General features: G+C 44.0%; 1 protein-coding gene across 6 annotated transcripts in view; it reads right to left on the reverse strand.

The window, feature by feature from the left end:
• arhgap12b (Rho GTPase activating protein 12b) overlaps nt 1-19,610 on the reverse strand; it is a 37,129-nt gene that overhangs the window by 10,486 nt on the left and 7,033 nt on the right. The window lies entirely within an intron of this gene.

Genomic DNA, 19,610 nt, shown 5'->3' on the forward strand with positions numbered 1-19,610 from the left:
CAGCATTTACTTACAGCTAACGAGACAAACTAATACACAGAGCTGCAAAATCTCACACCTAAGTACAGCACAGGAACAGAGAAAGAGGATGGAGGTCAACCAGACAGTCTGACACTCTGCATGACAGGAAGGAGCTTGGAGAAGATTTAGCCAAAATGTAGAGGATAACGATGAGGACATGTTTAACTGGTGCAAAGACAAATTAGACCAAATAGATCTAATCTTCCAATCGAGCAAATGAAATAGATTAAGGAGGAAGTGTTCCAGGAAGAGAGAAAGAGTTCAATGGAGGCGGTTGAGGATCACAAAACGGCCTCTTTCCTTTTGATTTTAGACCAAACTGTGAAGACTCCACTTAAGCTTCTCTGAGCCTTGATGAACAGTTTAATTTACTGGACAGGATATTCTGAGTATATTACAAACTAGAATATTACAGGGGTCCTTACAAACTCTAAAGATAAGACACTCATTTCAGTTTTTTTAGCTGCAAACAAAACAATCAATTCATGCAAATCTGAGGGTGCTCATGGTTGACAGCTGGATAGAAATCATTCTTTAGAATGGAGAAACTGAACCATGACTGCATGTTAAAGCCCGCCAAATTTCACAAATGTCTCTCTGGGTCATGCTGAGTGTCACCTTGTATCCCGGGCTGCACACAAACACTTCATCATCATCCTCCTCGGATCTCCTGTAACCTCTGATTGGACTAAATAGACGACGCATAGCGAGTTACAATGGCCTCACCGCCCCTGAGCCTTCACGTCCTTAACGGCGTCCAGCTACCTCCAACACACACTATGCACACACACACGCGCACTCTCCTGCTTTGAGCCTCGGTCACTATAACGCTCCAGTTGAAGAGAGGAACAAATGTGACAGAAAAAAGGGGAACAGCATCTTTGTACCACACACTTACACACGCAAAATACACAAAGTCATCTGGCACAACAGGAAACGGCATTGAGAAGCTTCCTCATGTTTCTGGCAGACTGGCAACTGACTGAAATGTTGACAGGCAAACTGACTATTTTACCAGCAGGTGTGTGAAAAACTTCTGATCTATAAAAAGGGGGGCGCGAAAGAAAAAGTTTGGGAACCACTGCCATAGAGGTAACATACATGTCCTCGCTTGTCCTCCCTTCCGTTGACACACATTTATGCAAGTAGTATGTGATGCAATGCACAGAATAAAAAAATGTTGTGGCAAAGGGTTCCGGCTCAGTCACGACATCTTCATCTTCAGGAGCAGCAACATCTACTGCAATGGTTCCCAAACTTTTTCTGCAGGGCCCTCCTTTATAAGATCAGAATATTTTTGATATTTTGTTACGTCATTGATGCATATTTTGATTCCATTATGGCTGAATTTAGATTGTTATTTATTTTCTAAGTTTGTTGAGGGTTCCCATGATGGACAGATTCCACCATTCAACTGCACCTGTTCAACTCTCATCCACACGTTAATGCTCTTCATAGGCCAGCCCACGTTATCCGTTTGCATAATTAGCTGCAACCGTAGTAAAGTAGTCATTTCAGGCTTTTGCAAAACATACAATGACATGGCATATTTCATGTCTGTACATCTGGTCCAGTAGAGGTTTATTTACATCCCTACTGTGGACGAAAGCCTGTATATCAGGGTTTTGCACCATTCAGAATTGACTTCAGAATGCCCCTGGAATTCCATCGGTGTCTATAGTCTCCATGGTCTATTTAATGTCTCCTTTCATAGCCAAGACTCCTGGCTAGTTTGAAGTGAATGATTTGTGGCAGGGGCCTAGGAAGCACCAGATTGAGAACAGGGGCTCTTGATGGGTAATTAACAATAGAAAGGACCTGAGGGGCTGGGGTGCAACTCATAGCTGGGGGGGTGGGGGGGTGTAAATAAGCAGTGGAAAGAGTGATTGAGCATTAGAAAGAAAGAATGAGGAGCCAGGGCAGAGAGAGAGAGAGAGATTTGCTGTTGCATGCAGAACAGTCGTCACAGAAAGAGCAGCAGTTTGTCTGTCCCAGCTTGATAAATGTGTTGCCAGACAGCAGGTCAGTACAGTATAGCATCCTCTGAGCAGCATTACAATGCATCCAGCAAGCCTGGAGAGTGTGTAGGCATACCTGGTGAGAGTGATTCATTCAGCTCAGAGAGGTCTAATGTAGTATACCAAGGCAAAGTGGTACAGGAGTGAAGGTAAAGCAGAGCTAAAAGCAAGAGCTTATTGGGTATTGTCTTGCCCAATGAGGAAAGGAACCCAATGAGGTGCACTTCTGCTTGGAGCACCTTTTACTGCAGTCAATGTATATATCACCATCATACGTATTTAAGGACTCTTTGCCCCTCCTCTGTCTTTCTCTGTCCTTTTCTCCTACATGCCTCTGGTCAAGGGTGCACTGTAAATGAAACGATAAATAATGTGTCAAGCAGTGCAGGTCAGGTTGAGGGCATGAGGTGCGTGGGAGAGTGTAGGTGCGCTTTAGGTCCGTAGGTGTCTCCCTTGTATTGGGAAGACAGATGGGGTCATGGGTGCTGGTGAGGGGGGCGGGACCTCGCTCAATGATATTAGGTCATGGAAGAAGAAGCCAAAGGATGTTTTCCTCTGTGTACAGATGGCAAAATGATTTCTGTACCACTTATGTACACTTCTAGTACTGGTTTCAATGAAGCCATTTATACAGTAAGGCTCAAACAAAATACCTGCACACCTCCTCATGTTTCCCTGGTCTTGAGATCACCTTGCCCTAACATTCACACCGACACACACATGCATCATTCCTCACATGCAGAACCTGCTGTGACTGCAACCTACTCACATGTGTTCTAATTCCAATCTATGTGCAGTCACTCACGGCTACTTGTGTGTGTGTGTGTGTGTGTGTGTGCGTGTGCGTGTGTGCGCGTGTGTGTTTCCCTATAACCGTGTTACATAATGTGATTGTGTAATTAAATTAGCTGGAACACGGTTAAAAGGAAGGGTGACAGGGTAGCAAGCGATTGTTGATGAGGGAGCCGCATCAATCTCCGCTGTGACACTGAGCCAATCACGTAGCAGAGTTTGAAGATGGATTGGAAGGTAGGGAAGTGAACACCGCAGCCGGGCCTGTAGCCACACACACACACAGACGCCGCACCTTCTAATAATCATGCACTGCGAGTAAGCCAATGCTCCACTGCCCGCCTGTCACTCACGGTGATGATGAAGATGAAGATGGTTGTGCCCATATGACCAGATTAACCTACATTTCCACTTGGATGGGCGCCAGTCAGCCCCACGTCTGCCCACTCCCCCATAATCACATCTGTGGCATTTCACATGTCAACCTTCCCCCCATACTCACACACACACACACACACACACACACACACACACACACACACACACACACACACACACACACACACACACACACACACACACACACACACACACACACACACACACACACACACACACACACACACACACACACACACACACACACACACACACACACACACACACACACACACACACACACACACACACCAGCCAACGATCACCAGGGCTCGGGAGTGAAAGATGAACCTTTTTGGTGAGCGCCGCAGAAGAGTGAAGCAGCACACAGGCTGTAATCAAGCTCAGGGCTCATTATTAACTTAATAACAGACTACAGGATTGCCCAATTGTCCAATAAAGCTGTATAATTAATTAAGGGTGTTTATTTTATAGACACTAAATGGTAGCGTTCTGTTTGGGCCTACACTCCGGTGTGAACATTAAAGTAAACACTGACAAGACATGTTAGTCCCGTTCTTCTCTTTAAAACATATGGAGACATTCCCGCACTGTTTAAGAATGTGTGTGTGTAAGTCCTAATGTTGTGTGCAGCAGAGGAGCATGCAGCTGCTGGTGTGTGAGGAGATCCATGCTTCCAAGAGAACTCTCTCTCGATGACGGATCAGATCTGTTCACAGCGCTGGACAAGGACAAATCCTGAGATTAAGACATTTACAGGGCTGAAAGAATCAATTTACGACCTCATAATCTAGATCCATTATTTAAAATAAGCATACTTTAACTTGTACCTGTTTCAATCACATTAAGATTTGTGCATGCTGCTTTAAAAACCAAAGTTGTAATTGCAGTAAAGCTGGTTTTAGAGTGCACTGTGAGAAGGTTTATGGGCTGGCAGAGAGACAGGCAGACTTATGGGCATGATGACAGAATAGCAAACAGCAATCTGTTACCATTCAATAAAAATGGAAGAACAGGAAGTGACGCCGCGCCAGAGCGAGCAGACACAACATGAATGGCTCCAATAAATGAATTCTGAACTGCCGACACACTGATAGCGGTCGTTTGTTCCATTTAGCCGTGAAGGAAAATTCAATTTCTTTAATGGAACCAGCAGTGCTACTGAGTGATCTCTCTACAACATCTGTGTGTTCAATCTCACTGCCGCCAGCCTTTCTCTCACAGCCAGGCCAGTCTGCTCTGATCCACATTACCATTCCACCTTACATACTGGCAGTTGAGACGGTGCCAACTGGGCATATAAGATCCACTAAAGTTTGTTTATCGCTACCATCGAGATTCTATTTCAGTCCAGTACATTTATAAATGACCTATACACATTATGCAAGACCAGCTGATGGCAATAGCAACAACCCCACAATAAGCCCGACACAAAGGTTGCATAGGCGACAGATACAGTATTTATAGATGGTGTGTGTGTGTGTGTGTATGTATGTATGCCCCACTCCTATTAACAGAACAGAGTGCCAGATGATGCCCGAGTATTTTAAGAACAAACTTCCTCCACCTCAGAGTCTCTTTCTCTATTGGTTGGGTAGCGGGAAGCTAAAGGCTGAAGCACAGACTTAGACGTGTTTCTCCATCACTGCCAGCTGACTGTTAAGCCTTCAGTTAATGACTAATCCTGCCCTAATACCGCCGACATGATTGGTTCTAGCTAATTACAGTAGTTCCCTCCCCTCTGCCAATGAACGGCTGACGAGAAGGAAAAGCCGTGGCGAGGCGGGAGTGAACCAGCGTCAGGACAAGCAGTGTTCACCAGACTAATCTACATAATAATTCAGCATTTCATTAAAAGGAGATCCTTTGTTCTACATCAGTGTATCATGGCAATACAACCACATCAATCTGAAATATTCGACTTGAAAATAATCTAGTATTACTTATAGGTCAAATAGAATCAAATCTGGCACATTCTAGATCTGAATTATTCTGTATTTTAATGAGTTTGCCCACCCAATTGTAAACATGCAGTGAATTATAGTCAAGGAGAATTAGGCTTCTTGTGCCTTTTAGCCCCACAGAGTCTGTAAATAGCTTTTAATATTTAAAACCCCACCTATTCCTGATGGATCTGAACTAATTAATAATTAACACTCATTAGAAGTGGAAGGTTTGAAGACATCAGTTTGCATGACTGGTCAGTGGTTTATGTGGAGTAAGCTCATCACACACAAGTCAGGAAAGAAGCAGAGGCCCATGCTGGTTGTAGATTAACGCCCCAACAATTTGCCACTCAACACTGAAGACGAGGCTGCCGAGAAAAGGAGTGAAGGGGCCGCACATCTCAACTCTGAACACCATGAACTTTCCCCACTGACCTTTTGACTTAAGCAACTCTGAATCAAGCCCAAACAATTTGTGTGTGTATGCCCTCCCTCTCTTCCAACAAATACAAATCACCACAATGAGCTGTGACCTATGATGCAAATATAATCCAGTTAATCTCCACAGAGGCACCAATCATATCAACTCCACTCTTCTGGAGCTGAACTAACATGTTAGATAACAGGAACGCCCCAGTTTATCACACCAATTCACCACATTTGAGGAATTTAGCAGCATATTCCTGTCACAGAACAGCACAGATATATAAAATGTCTGGAGGCAGAGGAGAAGAACGGCTCCACGCAGCATAAGGACCACAGAGGTCAGGCTGGAGCTACAGTGCAGCTGCCCCGGGGCTGCTCAAGAGCCACTGTTTACATCAAGGACACAGTGGCAGAGTGGATTGTTGCTGGCGTGACAGCTTTGTCCTCCGACTCGAAGCATGGCTATAACGGAGACCTCAGGATGTTTAAAAGGCCTGAAAATGCTTCTTTGTGTCATATGGCTCTTATGACACATAGAGTTTGAAGATAATTCTCCATAACAGCCAGGCTTCAATCTATACATTGAGACGGAGAGCGAGATAAGCATGTTTTGTTTAGAAGCGGCTCAACCAACCGCCAGAGTACGAGTTCCACAGTGACCCGTGACCCTGAATTATATGTGTGTGTTGTTGCCTATTTGCATTCATCTGTGGGGCTTGTATTTATCAAAATGATATGTACAGACAGGGCGTTTGATTTGCAGTGTGGCCGTTGCTCAAAACTTCAAAAGCCAGACTACAGAATTGCTGCGTACCTAAAAAACGCATTACCACAATAAACGTTTGTATTGATTAGTTGGTGAATCTCCAAATGACATTTCTTTACATTGTCTAGTCTGCACACCTAATTGACTTGAAAAACTAGTTCTCCTTGGACTGGGCATGGGGGAAGTGGTTGGTGGGACAGATGGGGGTGACGAGGCAGTCGAAGAGGGGCTGGTGGCGGTGGGTCTGAGGCGTGATGATGCTGTGCCACATGAAGTGCAGAGACGGCGTAGGGACACAAGGGTTCTTGGTACAGAAGAAAACAATGGCCAGTCAAGCCTTTCAGTCACGACAGCTGAGCAGCTGACAATGACAGGAGGAGAGTAGAGGTGGGGGGGGGAGAACAGAAAGAAAGATAGGATGAGGGGGAGCTCAAAGAGGTGTGAAGTGTCACGTGGTCTTCTGCCTCCTCCTGGAGGGAGGGACACAGGCACAAAGACTGACACAGAAAAAAAGACAGAAAGGAACAATAGAGAATAATGAAGCCACAGTAGGTAGATTTGACAGCTGTGGTGAGGAGACGGGGGTGGACGGGGTTACGGCAACAGGATGCAATCGCTACGTGAACAACGACACTGCCATGTTCACGCCTCTCTCTTTCTCTCCTACCTACGAACAGACAATCTTAAACCTATTCTGTGTTAAACAAAAGCTTTAATCAAACAGGCATAAATGAACAAATGAGCGCTGGATGCACAGACACCAGTAAACACACACACACACAACCTCAGCTTATCGTCACGTCTCCACCATATCAGCTCTGTTCACTGACACACATCATATCCTCATCAGCAGACTATTGAGGGCGACCTTCAGTTGCAGGTCATGCTGTCATATCTCCCCCTTTTCTTCGCCCTCCCTGTGAGCTCTCAGTTGACTCTATATCGATGCTGATGAGAAGCACAGCACCCAAAAACACAGCCACACACACCTGGGACAAAACTATCGACCAGAATCAGTGACCAAAGAGCTTAGTGAGCCGTTTTCTGCATAACATCACACCAACTCTCTCTCTTCTACTACACTGCGACAGTTTTTATGGGTGTTGCAACTTAGGCAAAAATGCGGAGTATGCAGGTTCCATAGATGCAATTAATAGGATTTCATTGAGTACCGACTAGTACCCGTTGCTTAATCGGCTTCTGAGATGAAGTATGAAGTAGGTGAGGGGAATGCATGTGCAGAATGTTCACACCGACTGCCAACAAGTGGAGTGTTTACATGCCTGCAGGAAGCAACTTACACTGTCAAAATCAGAACATTTGTGTTGATTCCACACTGATTCTATTGTGTTTACAAGAGCTTTCACCAAAACAAATAAACAGGAATACAATCAGAACTTTAACATGCATGTCTCTGCAGTGTTACGTAAGGACACCTGATGTTTCTCCACGTATTTTTAGTATTTCTCTCACTGTTCTCCAGTATTTGATTTGCTTTATGAGTTTTTTTTCCAGTGTCTTATGTAATAACTCTTCATAATATATTTATAAAGCTGCTAAACCCTACTACTTTTAGATCAAGGAAATGAGTGACAACTTGGCAACACAGGTGTTTTTTGATAAGGAAACACTGCACACCGCAACAATAATAAGTATTAAAGGTGATCTCTCTTAATGTCACTCTCATTACAGGTAAGAGAGTGTTATGTAAGCTGTGTTTACAAGCCTTTAGCTAACATGTCAAGCACTGTTCATTGTCAATAAGCAGATTGAACATAGTAAACACACTATCATAATTCACTCAATCAAACCATTACAATAAAAGGAGTGTATGGTTAATATGGCTCTGTGATCACGGTAAACAGGACCAAGACCCACTAACCCCTGCTCTAATTCTCTCCCCAGCCAAGCAGCCTCAGCCTTCACACAGCTACACAACAGACGACAGAAAGCTACTTACAACGTAGGCAGGCGTCCTCATGTAGGAAAACATGGTACCAAAAGGTCCAGGTCCGGTCGGGGTACGGGATCCCAAACAGGGATGCGAACGTAGCAGGTGGTGGCGAAAGTTTATGTTCAGCCTCGCCTGCTTACAGCCTGTACCGACCCGAAGAGCAGAGGAGGCCTCAGCAGCTGATTAAAGCATCTTATGAGATCTATTTAGGGTCCTAGCACTAGTCTTAAATAGGAGTGCTCATTAGCTGGATGACCTGAGCCTCTCAAAGATAGAGAGAGAGAGAGAGAGTCAGAGGGAGAGACAGACGGAGAGATGAAGGGGGGGAAGAGAATACATGGCCAGATGAAGGGGAGCAAAGGCGAGAAGCAGAACGGATTGCCAAACGGGTGGCCATGCACAAAGTTCACCTTCCAGCCTGTGAAAAGGTCAGAGTTTACGATCCCTGCGGTCATAAAGCCGCTGGTTCACACGCTCCAGTTACACAGAAATCTGTAGTCAACAACACAGTGTCGTACAAAACACAAACGCTCACACATCGCACAACATCTCACAAGGAGCAATCAGCAAACACTGCATGTACAAAATATGTTTTATTTCCAGCTCTAGAAGATGAGCTAGATTAGATTCAGGAATTTAGATAACGGATAAAAGCTGATTCTTCCCAGTGAGTCAGCACAAAGAGACGATGATGTTAGAATAAACGTCCTTGCTGGTTGTGTAGCAGATTGAAGTGGAGTTAGGGGACGTGAACACACCTTTGTTGTTACTCTGCAGTGATGAGCCGTGCGACAGATGGGGGAGAGAATGTGTGTGTACATGTCATATAATGTGGCAAAAATTCCGAAGAGGTAAGAAACCGGATACTTGGACCCCTACGCTGAGGACGAGAACATGTTGAAGCACACACACACGCAGACACACACACCATCTGCTTACAATGTGCATGGTTTCAAAGAAAGATCCATACTGCAATGACCTGAGTGTAGTTTCTGCCATTCAAAGAGCAGTCACACTCATCACACTCTTGATGGATCTGACTTCATGGTTGTTTCTCAGCCCTTAAGCTGTGAATCTTTTTCAAGACAGCCTCAAGCCACATGGTAGTCCAGGTCCAGGTTTCTCTCAGTACCACAACAACAACACTCACAACAAAGTTACACTTAGTTTAAGCTGGAAGGCATCAGGAAGAGCTGGGTCTGGGCGAGTTTCTGTGGCAGAGACACAGACGAGCGTGTCTGCAGCACAGACTATGACTCATTAATGGTAAGAACAGAGAGGGGAGCGGCCTGGAGCTGCAGTTTACAGCACATGAGGGTGTCAACCGCAGTGAGTAAGGTTAATTAAAAATCACACACAGTAAGGAGCGCTTTTATCTCATAAAAGCCATTTCAGATTGATTTATTGCGACACAGGCAAGCGTCAGTGTGTCCTGTCATCCATAATCTAGATAGTGTTGTTCCAAATTGATATCTTTGACAACAAAAACTATGACATTACATATCAGTGTTCCACACAAGTTATTTTATTTTTTCTAGTTTATCAGGAATTGGAACGGAATGGAATTAAAGCAGGCCATGCAGCCAAAAATATATAATCAGAAGAACACAAAGCATTCCTTCTGATGAGTTTAACATCTAATGTGGATTGATGAAATGTGCATCCTGAATTGTTTGATTTTTGCAGTCTGTTTTAGTTCTCCATCAGTAGATAAGGAATGAGAGATTAATGAAAGCAACAAGTTAAACATGCTTATTTAAGTCGTTGTAATTATTACAAAATAGTTTTGTCCTATTTGGGAATCAAACCAAAAGCAATATCTGATAGTTACAACGTTATCAGTATGTATAGATGAATGAAAGCATTTCTTTATAAATGTAGCAAAGATACACAATCACACACAGCACAATATCACAGTATGGTAATGTTTTAAAGTTCCTGTGCTTACAACCTTGGCACTGGTATGTATGCGTTTGTGTGCATGTGTGTGTGCGCCTGTGTGTGCATGCTTGCAAGCATCACACACTACATTCTAAAACCCAAAACTGAATGATCTGCTCTCCAGAATGTGACCCAGATCAGCAGCAGCCTGCAGCCCAAAAGCTTCAAATAGCAGAATTCCACACATCTATCCTCTGCTGGCACACTCCAGCTGAGGCCTTTAACCTGCTGCGGAGTGCAATACCATCCCTCACTGTAGCTGTGTGAGTGTGCACAGTGTGAACATGTGACCAACACGCTAAATTATTCAGACCATCAGTCAGTATTACACTCTCCTGATTGACACACACACACACACACACACACACACACACACACACACACACACACACACACACACACACACACACACACACACACACACACACACACACACACACACACACACACACACACACACACACACACACACACACACACACACACACACACACACACACACACACACACACACACCCTTTGTTTACAGGCAAAAATACAATCAAAGAAATACTTCGTAATAAAATGTGTACAGGGTTTGTTTATAATGTTTGTTCAATTATAATTCCATTATGTTTTAATTTGTCAGAGTATAATCACACTGTCAGTAACTCAGAATGTGACATGGTGGTAACGGTGCCAGGGAATATGCTGCAAATAATTATAAAGGCATTTTTGAATTCCTATCCAATCTATCACTGGCCCACATACGATGACTCAGGATGCATGCATGCGTGTGCGTGTGTGTGTGGCAGGACTTTTGGGGGGTGAAGGTGCCGTGACAGAAAGATGCATTGTGTCCCATTCATGAAGGTCAGGGGTCAATCGGCCCACTACCCAGAGACTGCCAAGCTAGCCTAGCCTCCCTTTAACTCCCCTCCCCCCTTTCTGTCTCTCTCTCTCTCTCTCTTTCTCTACCCACAGAAACGTTTCAGTACCAGGCGAGCCACTGTGAGGCCATTGTTATATACAGTCCCAGTCAGAGAGAGGGCCTGCCTTGTCATCGACACTGCACAGTCACATGACAGGCTCCTTTAGAAAAATCAAACCACATCATCAGCTGGCAACTGAAAACATGAGCGCATACTTTTACAGTTACTGCCTCCCACCTGCTGTTTTATGGCAAGACATTATAGAGGATCTGCTCGCATTCAACACATTGATCACATATTGATCGAGGATTTGCTCAGTTGCACAAAATGTATCGAGAATGTAGGTTTTAAAAAAAGTATCACAGTATCACCACAGAACAAGAACTTCAGTATTCAGTCCGAAATTCTCTTCTTGTTCAACCTCCACATCATCCAGCCTCTTAATCAATCTTTACTTTTACTGAATTTGTAAATGTGAACGCTGCCCAATCTCTTTCAATCATTGCCATCAAATCTTTAGCCATAGTTTACACCAGAAAGAGTAGACTGTCTATTGACAACATGGCTCAGCATTTAAACTATCTTATCTGTAATCAATGACACAGGGAGTTGTCACTCTGATGGCACTGACAAGGTCATCGACATAAATATTTCGTTTTCAAGGATAAACTAAGGATTTAATTGCCTTAATCGCATCATAATGAAGGTTTCAAAGGACATGTGGACGTATTGACTACGGCACACGGTCACTCTTTACCCGACTCCAATATCTCAAAGCAGAAAGACTTCTTCCTCTTTCATCCTCTATGTGGTCCATAAAGCCTCGTGAATGGGTAATGGTTCACCACAGAGCTGCCTCTGTACAAAGCGATTCACTTTCTAATGGCACATCAGTGACAATGGTGCTATTGTTTTGTCCTGTAAAGAAAACCGCGTCTGTCGAAGTGCCCACAGTCGATTGATGGAATCCGTACCAAGCCGGAAAGGAATCAGGATGGCCTCGGAACCTTGAAGCACACAGTGGTCCTCTCCTGTCTGGTGTTGACAGAGATCTGGAGCATTGGTGCCACTGTGTTAGACAAGGGTGGCGAACAAGGTCGACGGGTTTGTTTGGAGGAACAAAGGGACACAGTACGTGCGGGCCAAAACGGGGACAGAATGATTCAGAGGAGCTGGGATAAGACTTATTTCCATTTCCTGATCGGGAGATACAGCCAGGTTTTCAGCTCCTGGTGTCCAAATCCTTACTTTGTGAAACTGGAATGAATTAATAAAGTCAGATCAATTACAAACCTGTTGCTAAAGAACAGACAGTGGGTTTAATCAAAGTCGTGTTATTTCACAAATGTGGTAATGCATAGTTTACCCCGCCCCCGCTTTAAATAATGAGGCTTTTTTGTGTTTTTTTCTCTCTGTGCATAATTGCTACATACATAGTAACCATATCCAAAGCATCACAACCAGGCAACCCGGCAGGCACTGGAAAGGCTGCTGTCTGATTTTGTCACCATGGTTTCAAACACCCACTCTCACACTGCAAATCAAGGGAGACTCCAATGCATTGGGATTGGCTGGCAGGTTGAGTATCTCTCACTATTGGCCACCAGCAGGGGTTCCTGGCCTCAGCCAAACTCCCTCAGATGCTAAGATAACCTGCCTTTAACCAAAGTATCATGGATGAGATAAAAGTAACAAGGATGAATTTGTGAATTCTGAAACAATTTAGACTGAAACAGATCGCCACACTGCTATACAATATTTGTTGTTTGGAGGCGAGGTGGGGGGTTAACCTAGGAATGTACTGTTCACAACCCCTTAATCCAAATAGTAAGAAGATTGTATGTGTGTGTGTGTGAGGCTTGGGCTGATCTGACCTGTAAACTCCTCTTCAACACAGCTGCTGGTGAAGCTTAACCAGAAAAGCCCATAAACATTTTTTAGATGATTATCGGCCTTCACCCAAGTAGTTTCAGTCTATGCAAAGCAAGAAGTACCTTTACCAAGAAAACACACACAGGGTTTGGCCATTCTACAACTTAGGTGTGCTAAATCACTATCTATCTACACTTTATCTGTTCCAGAATCATTACTGTGGTTCACCTGAAACATGGGATGTATTATATAAACAGCTGACTGCAAGAATGGACTCCTAAAGTAGTCTTTTTCTTCCTGGGATTGTGGTTACAAAAGGTCTGGGATGTCAAATTCCTCCATCATTTTCAGTCTTTTCCAATAGTACACCTATAGTAAAACTAGTTTGTTGTTGCAGTAGCAGTAACACACACAAGCAGCTTGAGGGAAAGATGGAAAACCCGACACAAACATTTTTGTTTTGCTTCTACTTCTGCTTCCATTAGGTTAAACTGACCTGACCAAGATTCACACAGAAAAGTAAGAGCACAGCCGAGTAAAATATAGTGACGGAAATGCTGATCTTGATAGTAACAATTCATCTAAATGAATTGAACTGCAGCTGAGCTCATCTACAGTACAGCCGCACTGTATTGAACCGATGCTGCGATACAAAATGACACATCGCTGGCTGTGATTTGCAAATATCTCCATGTGAATGACACGTGGACTGAAATGCTTCCTGGCAGAATAATCAACAAGCTCCGCAATCAGCCACACAGGGAGATGATCAAAGCAGCCAATTATGTTGCTGGGCCACTGAAGCTTTGTGCTTTTCTTCTAGCCATGGCAACCTCTTCCTTCGAACCAGTGAGCTAGATAGGACACATCTCCTTTTGCTTACTCGAGTCTGGAGTTCATACACGGGCGATCTCTACACTTGCTTGAGGGAAATGCGTCTGAAAGTCCCCCTGTGGTGTGTTTTGGTGCTAGGGTTAGGGTTAGGGTTAGGTCTGGATTGCTGTGGTTTGCTGTTTGGGTATAGAGAACTGTAAAGCTGGGCTGAAGGCTCCAGACCAGTCACTGTTTGCACCACTCCCTCTATCTGTATTCATCCTTGTTTGTCATAGTAGCATCTCTCTTCAGTGACAATGAGCGGTGGAGCGCTCTCAGGACAAAAGCACAGAGTCTCTGGAAGGCCAGTTCAGCTGTAAAAAAACAAAACAATGGGGCCATCAAAAGGCTGTTCTGATGGTACTATTAATTGGTGATCTGTTGCTCATGATTCAACATCTTGACACATCCGTTGGTAAAGCAAAAGTCCATCAGTCCTGACAGAAAAGACAATTAAAGGTTAAACACACAAGCCTGTTCTTCACTAACTTCTATTCTATTCAGCTATTCCAGTGTGATAGACGGTAGTAGAAACTTTTTACAGTAAAAGACCTCAAAGCAGCAGCAAACAGAACAATTTGTCTCTTTGGTAGCCAGACTACTAATTAACACCAGCAATCACATATGACAAAGACAATATACACCCCTCCATGCTGCGAGACACCTAAGCATTCACCAATCCTCCCACACAATAATAGATGTAATTCTCCACAGGAAAGCAATGAGATAAGCAGAGAAATGCCGCATGAAACATTTCCTTTGATCTACGCAGGTATGTGGCTGTATTCCTCTGCTTAAATGAGCCACACGTGTTAATCCACAAAGTACTGTAGAACTAAGACGCAAAAACTTAGGATGAAAGAAGAGCGTGCAAGCTTGATTACTTGCCTTCCTCGTCTTTACCTTCTTCTCAGCTATTCTCAACTCATTACTGTATTGCCAGAGATCTCAGAGTCACTCTGTATAGTCTTGTGAGATCATAACCTTCCACATCTACTCCTATTCCAGATACTTTGAAGAGGGAAAACAATCTTCAACCATGCGAGCAACCGGGCGACAGTCAGGTATATCTAGGCCCTGGGCTGTCCGGACCTTGGTCTGAAAGCGCCGGCTTCTCCTTCACCCAGTGTCCAAAGTTAAACGTTACTTCATGACATGACAAGAACAATAGAGAAGACCATTTAAGACACATCTTTACCACTCAATCTTGCTTCATATGTAGTTATCAAGCATGAGTCGTCTCTATGCCCCGCAAGAGAGACATTGGAAACTGAGGAGAAAAACTTAACAAAGATGGGACCAAAAACACTGTTATGGCCCGAACATGATATCTAAAGATATTCTCAGTCAAAACACCAACAGTCTTTGTTAAGAGACACTGGAGGAGAGAGTAGTACAGTCCGATAGCCGTCTTCATAGGCTTGACTGTAGGCATGAGCCGACCTGTCCACTCATCCAAAGCAGGAGGCCACTGGGGGGGAAATGAATAGCAGCTGTTGAAATAGTTCAGGACAAACAGAATCGCTTATGTAACGCAGAGCTCAATGCCCTGAACAGCATCACTTGTATGTAAACGGGACGGCGGGCAGAAAGGGTCTAGATAAGTGTTCCACACCATTTGTTCAAAGGAAGCTACGCTGGCACGACACGGGCAGGAATATGTTTTACCACAATAGGCCAAAGATCTCTCCATAGATCAGATATACCTCCTAATGTGTCCTGCTAACAACATCAAACTTGGAGGAGAGGACACATCCACATAAACAAGCTGTCACTGACATTACCACGTCTACACACTTCATCACATCACTGAATCTTATCTGTGTCCCCTCTCACTTTGTCGGATATATAATGTGCTCTTATTTTGGAATGACGTTTTACCGGGAAGCTTATCTCTCCCTTCAGTTCAGGTGACATGACATGACAGTTAGAAGGGCCACTTGTATAAATCCATTCTGGATCTTCCATCTCTGCCTCAGATAGAAAAGTGCACGTTGCCAGACCCTAAACTTGATCATATGCTCAGATTATCTTCTTTATGATTCTTTGGTTGCATTTTGCTCAGTTCTTTAAATTTCTTCAGATCTGGCATCACCGTGATTTTGCCACTGATTTGCCACTTTTTTGCGTAATGAAGAAACACTCCAGTTTAACTCTGCCGTGCACAGGTGGACTGCTCTGTATTAACATACTGAGCTAAGGAGCCGTGTTGCCAGCTCCGTTTAGTTTCCGCACCAAAATCTCCCCATTGGGAAGCAAATAGGCTCATTACTCACCCAACGATGAAGCTTCAACTTGGCACAGGGACATCACACCTGCCAACCTTACAAGAGCAGACTCTCACAGATAGCTTTTTAACACACTCTGTGAATACGTACGCCCTGCATTAAGATGCTTATCAGTATAATGTATCTAGATGACAATAATGCGTCTTCATGCATGATGTGAATGGGGCCTTTTCTCACACCATCGTTCAACTGGATGGGTGAGGAGAGAGGGAGGTTGGCAGAAGGCAATATAAGGCTGATAGAAGAAGAGGCAACAGAGAGAGAGTGAGTGAGGAAAGGAAGAGCTCAGTAAAAGAAAAGCCCAGACAGAAACACAGGCAGAAACTCACATGAAAGCATCATATGTACTGAGCTTCTTATTCTAGTTTTATATTAGATAACTATGGTCCCTTGCGTGATTTTTGATGTGAGCGCAAACCCTCATTGACTTAGCTTAGCATTTGCCTCACTCGCTCTGCGCGTGCGTGTATGTGTGCGTGTGGGCACTAAGGCAAGAATGTCAAATATGCACTGGAAAACAAGCAGGGGCCTCCTTTTCAGCTGGTCTGGGAGTAAAGACTCGGCACAGCTCCAGATTACAGGGCACAGCAGACACGGGGACACGGTTGCACTTTACTTTAGCACCGCTAGCACACAGATTTGCATAGCCTACTTCAAAGATTTCATCTCATTTGTAACCTGGCTGTTGTAAAGATTGCTGTGCTGCTTGCTTTTTAGATTTTAGAATCCATTGCACATGTAATTAGCAGGTTATTGTAGTGTTGTGAAGTTTGGGAACAGGTCGGTTTATTGTACAGTAAACTGAAATGCTTCCCACGACCCACAAGCAACTTGGTAAAACAGAAAGTCTCTCTCACCAGCCACGAGGTCTCTATAACACTGTGCTTCAAATGAACAATACACACATTGTGCTTGGTGTGGGAGAACAACTCTCATTATTCCCCATTGATCCTTCAATTCACTGCACCAAAGCATCAGGTACTAAACCAGGAAAATTGCCCCAAAGTTTCTCGGAGCGAATGCATTTTCAGTACATTGCATTTTAATACACAACACTCCATGCCACACACTCACAGCTTTGGCTCCAAGCCAGCTGACAGAACCAAGCTCAGGCATGTGCCCTTTTTATAGCAGAAACAACAGTGTGTAACAATCAGCGATGTTGTATGTATGCAATATTACAATTTCTAAAATAAAAACAGAACAAATCAATGATAATCCCATTTCACCTAATTGTATTAAATTCAGCCTTGGGAAATAAGAAACAACACAAGCACAAACAAAAAAGGATAACGTTGTAAAGTGTATTTGCAGAATATACACAAACACACACACACAAGTCCCCACCCACAGTTCAGAGTTCATATCCCAGCAGACACAGCTGTGGATTACAGGCCAGACTCTACTCGCGTTTGCAAGTCATTTGCATGCATAGAAGCGCCGTTACTCCAAACTCAGAAAACAATCCAACAAAAATCTCCTCAAAAAAGGGGAAACATAAAATCCACAGAAAAGAGTCCAACACAAAGAGCAGAAAGGTAACCCAGACTCAAAATAGCTCCAAGAAAAAAGGAAAAGCAAAGATCTCAGTGGTTTGCTGGGTTAGTTGTGGGTATCCAACATGGTGGTGTGACTGGCTTCCTGCTATTTCCAGCTTTAACTTTGTGTTGAGCACATTGATTCTCCCAGGAGTCTTGTAGACTCCCCGAGCTTCTCCATTGAGGAGGCTCCTCTCAATACTTCTGCCTTTTATTCAAACTCATACTGTTGGTGACAGGCTTGACTTATAGCAGAGCTAATTACAAAAACTAGGTTCTAAGCATTTTTGTCATCTGGGTCTATAAATACAGTGAATCCTGTTAGAACGCATGTGACGGTGCAACAACAGATGCTCAGAAATTCATGACATTCAGTTTTAATGCCCCCTGGAGCAGCAGCTTCAGGGGGCCCATCGGTGCCCCCTGTCTCACTGCACCCAGGCACCACTCCCTCCTCTTGGTGCTGCTAAGATAGAGAGACCACACAGAAGAGGCTCCCAGAAACAGAGAAACAAGCTGTGGGATCAACTCAGCTGCTTGCTTTTTCCTGCTTGCTGATCACTCCAGATCACATTCACTGCAGCTACAAGCATCTCTGGAAACCAGGTATCTCTGTCAGACAAGACATGTGATACCACTGACTGATTCAGCTTGAGATCTCAGTGACTTAGTAGTTTTATTAGACTATAAGCAGTCAGGAAGCAGCAAAAAAGAAAGAGGGCCCAGCTGCTTTTATTGTTAGCCAGCTAAAGGCCACAGTATGCTTCATCCCATATGCCTGTCTGAGGGCTGAAATCTAGTGGAGACCCCCTCAATGCTGGGCACTGCATTTGACTCACTCCTACATGAAGGTGCCCACTTCGCACAGTCAACGGCATCATGTGGTGAGGGGAGAAAATTAGAGCCATATTTCTCTCTCAAGTTCTTTCCACCGCTACCAGTCTGCACTCCACAAAGAGAATTGGAAGTTGAAGGTGTAGGTAGCAGTTAAAATCATGTATACTTTCCAAAAACACTGAGCGGACACAGATTTACTTCTTCTTCCTCTTCAGATGTGACTGTGTCGAAGTGTACATGGAGTCAGAATCAGGCAGGGTAGCCTGCTGGCTGACAGAAACAGATCCATGGCCACTGCATCTTCCCCTACATCACACATCTTACAGCGAAAACAATAACCTGGCCCCTCAAACACTCCCAAAGTCAGTCAAGAAATTAGCGTCAATTTAGATGGGAAACAGCAGCAGAATGCCTGAACCAGAAAGGAAGAACTAAGGGATTATAATTTATGATGTATGATGATATGAGCAAATGATACCACAATCTCCACTGTTTTAGAGATAATCTGAATCTGGGATAAATTGTTCAGATCTGCGATCTGTCTGCCATGTTCTTCAAAAACAAACTCATGCTCGGCTCTGGCAAAATAAGGTAAAAGGTTTATTTAGCCCGTTTCTTGAGTGATGAAGAATGTGGCTTTTTAGAGAAACAGGGATCCACAAAACCAGCAACCTGTTGTGGTGTTGAAGAGGCAGGTGGGGGATCATAAGCCTCAGAGACCCAGAGAGATCAGCAAATGACATCTTGAACAGAGAGGTGTTAAATGTCACCCAGTAATCAAATCAATTAGATGCGACCAGCTGGTACACAAGCTGCGACCTGCGACCCCCCTGAGCGGTCGGTCCAGCCATCATCCATCCTTCCCTTTGAAGAGGAGGAGAAACATTGAGACTTTCTGGGAGGAGAAATAAAAACGAAAGAGGCAAGTGTGCTGCCTTAACAGCTTTTCAAAACCCATTTCTACCAAAAAGTAGAGCCGATCCTCTATCTCCGTCCGAGTCTGTCCCTGACTTTCAAACACAATTTGT

This window comes from Genypterus blacodes, unplaced genomic scaffold, assembly GCF_046128005.1.
Source record: "Genypterus blacodes isolate CSIRO-AG114 ecotype Tasmania unplaced genomic scaffold, CSIRO-AGI_Gbla_v1 ptg000076l_1, whole genome shotgun sequence".
Taxonomy (NCBI): Eukaryota; Metazoa; Chordata; class Actinopteri; order Ophidiiformes; family Ophidiidae; genus Genypterus; species Genypterus blacodes.